Below are 7,813 nucleotides of genomic sequence, written 5' to 3'. Positions count from 1 at the left end.
GCAATTCTGAATGTGTAAAGAAAATCCAGTTGGATCTCTAGGAGAAGAGATGCTTCTCATTGCACTTGTCAATTCTATTAGAAAACACAAATTAGACTTCAGTCTTCAAAGGCATTGACTTTCTAAAAAAATGTTTTGGAGGGAGGAATTCTCCATGTTCTGGGACCATATCTTCGTAAGGTTATGGAAATTTAAGGTGGAATTCACTAAAATTAAAAATAAAAATAAAAAGAGCCCCTGTCATCATTACTTAGTATAGAACATTTATTACCATCCCCTAGTGCAGACAATCCATGTGGATGGTATACAGCACATATAATTAAAAGTCTCTGCTTGGAGGTTCTCCGTGATTAATGCCTCAGGTAGGCATTTTGATTCCTATACTAATAGAACCTGACTGGCTCCGAAACACTGGTGTTGTTCAGGTATCTCAGGAGTAATAAAAGGTTGCTTTTGGCTTATTGCACAATTCCTTGAGTCATTAATTATAGCTGCCTAAAGTGGAAAGTTTATAATTAAACATATAATTTACTCTTCTACTTTTGGATGAAGTAAATTAAGCCAATTAGATTTCTTTTGATTAAGCATATGGAGCCATTTACAAACTGCACAGGTGTGTACAAGCAGAAGGTAGACTACAAAAGCATCTATGTTTCAAGTGTATTTTGTCACTTTGTTGTCACTCTCTGGCTGAAGTAATTATGTTAATCCATTTGAAGTGGATTTCTTTAGTTTTTCTGGTATGCTGCTGCTCTGTTTATTCCTTGGCGTCCTTAGCTACTTAAATAACAGCAAGTACTGATCAGCTACAAGTGTCAGCTAATCACAAAGATAATTTTGGCTAGGAATATCCATACGATATTATTTTGGTGAATATCTACTCTGTCATTCAACCCCCACATACATCCCATAATGCATATGCTAGTCGAAAAGCAACTATTGGGAAACAAGTTTTTTTTTTTTTTTTCTCTCAATTTTATTGCATCAATATTCTTTTTCAATGTTTGCCATCTTCCAAAAAATACATCTATATCCCCACTATTTGTGTTATGTACATCACAGTTCAAACGCAAAGTGTTTTGTTTTCTCTTCAGAATGTGTTTTTCTGCGGAGAAATTTCTTTGTGTCCCACTAGAGAAACAATTTGCATGTCAAAAATAACTATGCCCTGACTGTCAACAGAATTATGACAAAAGTCCTCTACAAAGGCTTATTTCAACCATGATTTGTATAATTAGTAACTATGCCTCTTACAGAATGTGCTTGTACCTTCCAAATGTATGTACATACTGTTACAAGTAAAACACACCTTATTTTATTTTAAAACTACTGAATTTATAAGACTTTTTCTCTTTTTGTATTTTCTAAATCAATAGCTAACCATGTAATTACTACTTACATGTAGTCTACATTTAAAAAATTCAGTTGTCAAATTGAATGAAAGTGATTTCATCTCTGTATGAGGCTCACCTTTAGCTGTCTTCCTTTCATCATGTGTAGCTGCCAGATACAACCAGTGACTGTAAGCATTACATAAAATGACAACTATTTGTGATGGAAAGACTCCAAGGTGGCCCCCATGATCTCTATATCTTGATATTCACACTCTTATGTGATCCTTTTACCTTATGTGATCCTTTCTACTTGAGTAAAGGCAAGCCCTGTGAACTGCCTTTAATCATTAAAATATGGCAAAGATGATAAGATGTCATTTGTATAATTACATTACACAGGTTTGTGACTTCTGAGAAGATTCTGTCCTTTACTGTCTTTGAAGAAGCAAATGGCTGCATTTGCATATACCTAAGATAGGGGTAGCCTCCAACAGACAGGCAGCCAGCAAGAAACTGAAACCCCCAACAACTGCAAGGAAGTGAATTCTGCTAAAACCACATAAAGCCTGGAAATGTATCTTCCCAGTCAACCTTGAAATGAGACCTAAAGCACTGGCCAACACCTTGACTGCAGTCTTGTGGGACCCTAAGCAGAGAACCAAGCTAAGTTGTGCCCAGACTTCTAACCCACAAAGACCCATGCGATAATAAATGTGTGCTGTGTAAAGCCACTACATTTGTAGTAACATTGTTGCATGGCCACAGGAAACCAACATAGGAGGTAAGAGTGACAGGAAGAAAGCAATCAATGTTAGGGAAGCAGCAACCTCCCTACCAACCAACCCAGCCTAGTTGGAGAAAAGGAGACAACATGCTTTATTTGGAGCCAAAAAAAAAAAAAAAAAAGAAAAAATGTAAGGGCAGATAAATTCCTGTGAAAACCTGCTGGAATTTACAATCTAGATCCTCATCCCACTCCAATCAAATGTTTCCTGATGATTCAAACACACCTGCATTAATGAAAGCATCCTGAGCAGCTAGAATTACTGTTTCAATAGGCTTTTCATACTCTGGAAGATCATCAAAAAGATCCTGTCTCAAAGTAGAGACTGGGGAAGCAGCAAGCTCAGCTATGATTTTTCCAGCTAGCACTACTGTAGGGGCAGAATGGGCTGCTCCAGATGTATTTTCTCCTGTGGCTCCCGCAGTGCATGAGCCAATCACATTTTTGGCCTGAACTTTCCTTAGGGGATGTACTAATTAGAGAAGCCTTGATAAATCACAAGAGTAAGAATGAGGAGCTAAGAAAGTAAATTAATCCCCATGGTATGGATCATACTTACCAAAGAAATATTAGAATAAATAAGATCTCACTACTAGAATATAATTTGCTAATACATAAGTTGGTGACTTCCAGTTTCAGCTCTGATGAATAAAGAGCTTAGAAGTCAACACTCCTGTGCTTACAACAAGAATAATTTTCTTAGACCTAGTAGAGAATCGAGGTTTCCAGGTAAACTATCACCCTGAAGTCTGTAGAGATTTATGAATATAGAGTACAGGAAACATCTGCTTACCTGAAGTATATGCCACTGGAGCCATGAGATGGTAGCAACACATAAATGGTAACTTTTGACAGATTTCTGAAGATTGAACATGGACTAGCATAACAGTAAGAAATTCCTAATGGCAAAAAATTGTGTAAGTTTTACATTCAGTAAAACTACCAGGTTGTTAGTGTGAAGAGCTAAGAAAGGTTATTTCCAGGCTTGGACTAGGAAAAAAGAAAAATAACCACTAGCCCAGGTGCTGTGGCTCATGCCTATAATCCCAGCACTTTTGGAAGCTAAGGTAGAAGTATTACTGGAGCCCAGGAGTTCAAGACCAGACTAGGCATAGTGAGACCTTGTCTCTGTCTCCACACACACATAAAAAATTTAAAAATTAGGGGAGTGTGTTGGCATATCCCTGTAGTCCCAGCTACTCAGGAGACTGAGGCAGGAAGATTGTTTGAGTCCAGCAGTTTGAGGCTGCTGCCATTAGCTATTATCATGACACTGCATTCCAACCTGGGCAACAAAGCAAGATCCTGTCTTAAAAAAAAAAAAAAAGAAAAAAGGAAAGAAAGAAAAAGGAAAGGTAACCATTGATAAATACTATTCCCATGGTGTTCTCCATGGCAATATCTACACTCCAGGGAAAAAGATTTTACCATAGCCTTATCTCACCTGGGTGAAAGGCATTTACCCAACTCAAACCTCCGCTAGCTTTTTTATCTTACCAAATGGAGTGGAGTAAAGCTAAGAAACACCTGTAAAGCCTACAATCCAAGGACCCAGGCCCACTAAAAAGCTGAGAATTGGTCACATTATAGAATGTTTCCTTTCCACCAAAAATTACCACTACTCCAACAGCCTCCAGTATAACAACAGTAGATAACAGCTAAAAGAGGTGCAAAATCTATCTAACAAGCTCTTTGGGCAGCCAAATGCAACAGATAAAAACACAGACATCAGAAGAGTTTGAGGCTTCTGGCATCTATATCTACAAGCAAACATTAAAACACAACTTAACTCCTAGCCAGATTAACATAAAACCATACACTAATGGCCTTTTACCTCACGGTTTCTATTACCTATATCATGTGCAGCTTTCAAAAAATTAAAAGGAAAGTAAAAGACAAGAAAAAAAGCACAGTATAAAGAGATAAAGCAAGCACTAGAATCTGATTCAGACAGGGCACAGATTTCGAAATTATCAGGCAGGGAATTTAAAATGATTATAAGTAATATGTTAAAAGCTCTAATGGAAAAATGTAGACGATATACAAAAACAGGGGAGTAATGTAAGCAGACAAAGAAACTCTAGGAAAACATAAAAGAAATACCAGAACTCAAAAATACTGTTGCAGAATGATGAATGTCTTTGATGGGCTCATCATGGGCCACTGGACATGGTCATGGAAAGGCTCACTGAGCCTGAAGATATGTCAGTGGAAACTTATCAAGCTGAAATGCAAAGAAAAAAAAAGTGTGAACAAAACAGGACAAGAAATCCAAGGACAATTTCAAAAGGTGTAACAGAAGTGTAATTGGAATATCGAAAAGAGAAGGAAGAGAGAATGGAGAACACGAAATATTCAAAATGATAATGGCTAAGAATTTAACTAAACTCATAACAGACAGCAAACAACAGATCCAGAATGCACAAAGAACTCTAAGCAGACTAAACATAAATAAAAAGCAAAACCTATACCTATGCACGTCATATTCACATTGCAGAAAACAAATGCAAAATGGAAAATCTTGAAAGAAGGCATAGGAGATTAAAAAAAAAAAAAAACTTACCCATAGAGAAACAATGAAAAAATTTACATTAGAATTCTTAACATATACCATTCAAACAAGAAAGGAGTTAAATATTTAATGTTTTGAAAGAATGAAACCACCATTCCATAATTATATATTCAGTAAAGTAATCCCTCAAAAGTTATGAAGGAATAAAGGCTCCTCATAGAAACAAAAGCTAAGGGAATTTATTGCCAGTAGACCTGCCCACTTGGAAATTTGAAACGTTCTTTAGGGAGAAGGAAAATGATATAGGCCAAAAACTAAGATTACCCAAAGAAAAGAAAGTGTCAGTAAAGGAATACATGAAGGTAAAATAAAATCTTTTCTTTTTTCTTATTAATTTCTTATTAAGCTATTACTGATAGCTTAATTTCTAATTAATAATTGATACAAAAGAAAAAAGTTTGTTTAAAGTTATAACAGCAACAATGTAGTAGACAGTTATAGCATATGGATAAGTAGAATGAATGATGACAATGCCATAAGGAATGGGAAAAGAGAACTGAAAATTCTCTATTACAAAGTGGCTGGAGGCACACAGAAAGAGGGGACAGGGTCAGACTTAGGAATGGTGGCCTTCGTATTCTACAGCTGACAATTAGCTGCCACCTTTCACAGCCATCAGTCCCAGACCAGATCATAGTATAGTCTACTGCCCAGGTTCTGGGAATTTCTAAACTGTTTAATAACCAATAACTCCAAGTGCAGCAGCAACAGCAAAGGAATCTCTCACTACATGAATATATGAATATGAAATTGTTGCAAGAAGCTGGTGTCTCCCTTCCAAAGGATATGTGGCAAAGTCATCAGATGAAGCTGACTCAATTGTCCAAAAGATTAGGTTCTAAAGATGTGATAATGGCACAGAGTTTTGCTTGTGGTAGAGAAAAAGGAACATTTGAAAGCAGTCCCAAAAGAGGAGTGAGGATAGTTTTCTCTCAAGAAGCAAAAGCTGTTTCCTCTCAAATAATTGGGAAAAAGTTGTTTACCAAGAAAACAGGAGAAAATGACAAAATATGCAATCAAGTATTGATCTGTGAGCAAAAATATCCCAGGAGAAAATACTCCTTTCTAGTAACAACGGAAAGGTCATTTCAAGGTCCAGTATAAACAGGAAGTTTGCAAGGTGGTGTCGACACTGAAGATGTTTCTGCTGAGACTCCTGATGTAATAAAGAATCTATTGACGTCGTAGAAGGCATCAAAAAGGAACAAGCTCTCCAGCTTGTGCAGAATATAAGATTTCCATCTAATATTGTGGATTCTGTTGCAGAAAACATGGTCAAGCTTTACAATCTTTTTCTGAACTACAACACAACCATGATAAAAATAAGCCCAATGGTATAAGATTCAGATGGAGCTATGTTTGGACGCAAAGATCAGTTTTGATTCTAATTCAGCCAGAAGGTCTTTGATCTACAGGACTGGACTCAGGAAGATGAAAGGAACAAAGGTGAAGCTAAGCCACATCTCACCTACACTGGCCTCAGTGAAAAAATAGGCTGTCTAGTAAATGGTGCTGGTTTGGCTATAACCACAATAGATATAACACAACTTCATAAAGAGACTACAACCAGCCTCCTTGTTGTTCACGGTAGTGCTACAGTCCGTCAAGTAACAGAATCATTTACACTTACCACTTCAGATAAAAAGAGGTACTGGCTATTCTGGTCAACATTTTTGGAGGAATCACTTGATGTTATGTTATTACACAGGGTATAGTTCTGGCAGTGAAAGATTTTGAAATTAAAATACCTGTCGTGGCCGGGCGATGTGGCTCAAGCCTGTAATCCCAGCACTTTGGGAGGCCGAGACGGGCGGATCACGAGGTCAGGAGATCGAGACCATCCTGGCTAACACGGTGAAACCCCGTCTCTACTAAAAAATACAAAAAACTAGCTGGGTGAGGTGGCGGGTGCCTGTAGTCCCAGCTACTCGGGAGGCTGAGGCAGGAGAATGGCGTAAACCCGGGAGGTGGAGCTTGCAGTGTGCTGAGATCCGGCCACTGCACTCCAGCCTGGGTGACAGAGCGAGACTCCGTCTCAAAAAAAATAAATAAATAAAATAAAATAAAAAATAAAATACCTGTCGTGGTACATTTACAAAGTTCACTAGTTAATGATGCTAAGCCACTAATAGCAGAAAAGCTACTAGAATGGCTTTAAAGCTCTCTGAAATAGTGACCTTAGTCAAGCAAACCCATGTGTATATATAATGTAAGTTGCCAACATGATCTTAAAAAGCCAGTGAATGGCTGAAAATGTAAATTGTGCTATAATCATTGAAAATACTACGTTCTGTGTTATTGTTCTTTTTCTTTTTAGTGTGGAAAGATTGTAATTGTGATCTAGGCACACAAACTTTCAGAAGCATTTGGTCTGCATTTCATTCTACTATTCAGAATGGACTATTTATATAAAGAACATATAATGCAGGTGTCTAGTTTTATCAGTCAGTCTTTTTCACTTCTACAGAATATCACTTGCAATATGCCTGTTTATATTGTTGAATACAAAGTTCTACATTGACAAGAGTCCTACAAATAAAATAAATACAAAGAAAAATAACAAAATTGCTGGACTACTCTTTTAAAAAGAGGTAAAATTTATAGATTAAGAGAAGAGATAAAATAGAATAATAGAAAATGCTCAATTAAAATTAAAAAGGCAGAAGAGAAATTAAAAGAAAGTATAACAAAATAGTTAATAGCATGGTAGATATTAAGCTGACTATACCAATAATTACTTTAACTGTGAATGGTCTAAATACACCAATTAAAAGACAGACTGTCAGAGTAAATGAAATATACAAGACATACCTGTACATTCTACAAGAAACCCACTTTCAGTACAAAGACTGAAATATGTACAAAGATAGGTTAAAGAGATGGAGAAAGATATACTATGCTAACACGAATCCAAAAAAAGAAAGAAAGAAAGAAAGAAAGAGGAATAATTATTGTATTAGTCAGGATTCTCTAGAATAACAATAGTAATAGGATAGACGTATATATAAAGGGGAGTGTATTAAGGAGTATTAACTCACATGACCACAATGTCCCACAACAGTTCATCTGCAAGCTGATGAGCAAGGAAGTCAGCCTGAGTCCCAAAGCTGAAGAACCTGGAGT

General features: G+C 36.7%; 1 pseudogene; it reads left to right on the top strand.

Moving 5' to 3' along the window:
- The first annotated feature begins 5,350 nt into the window (after positions 1 to 5,350).
- Positions 5,351 to 6,916, top strand: LOC104661950 (annotated as a pseudogene).
- Positions 6,917 to 7,813: the final 897 nt, after the last annotated feature.

Source organism: Rhinopithecus roxellana, chromosome 17 (genome assembly GCF_007565055.1).
Source record: "Rhinopithecus roxellana isolate Shanxi Qingling chromosome 17, ASM756505v1, whole genome shotgun sequence".
NCBI lineage: Eukaryota > Metazoa > Chordata > Mammalia > Primates > Cercopithecidae > Rhinopithecus > Rhinopithecus roxellana.
The sequence above is the reverse complement of the archived record's forward strand: the minus strand, read 5'-3'. Positions and strand labels throughout refer to the sequence as shown.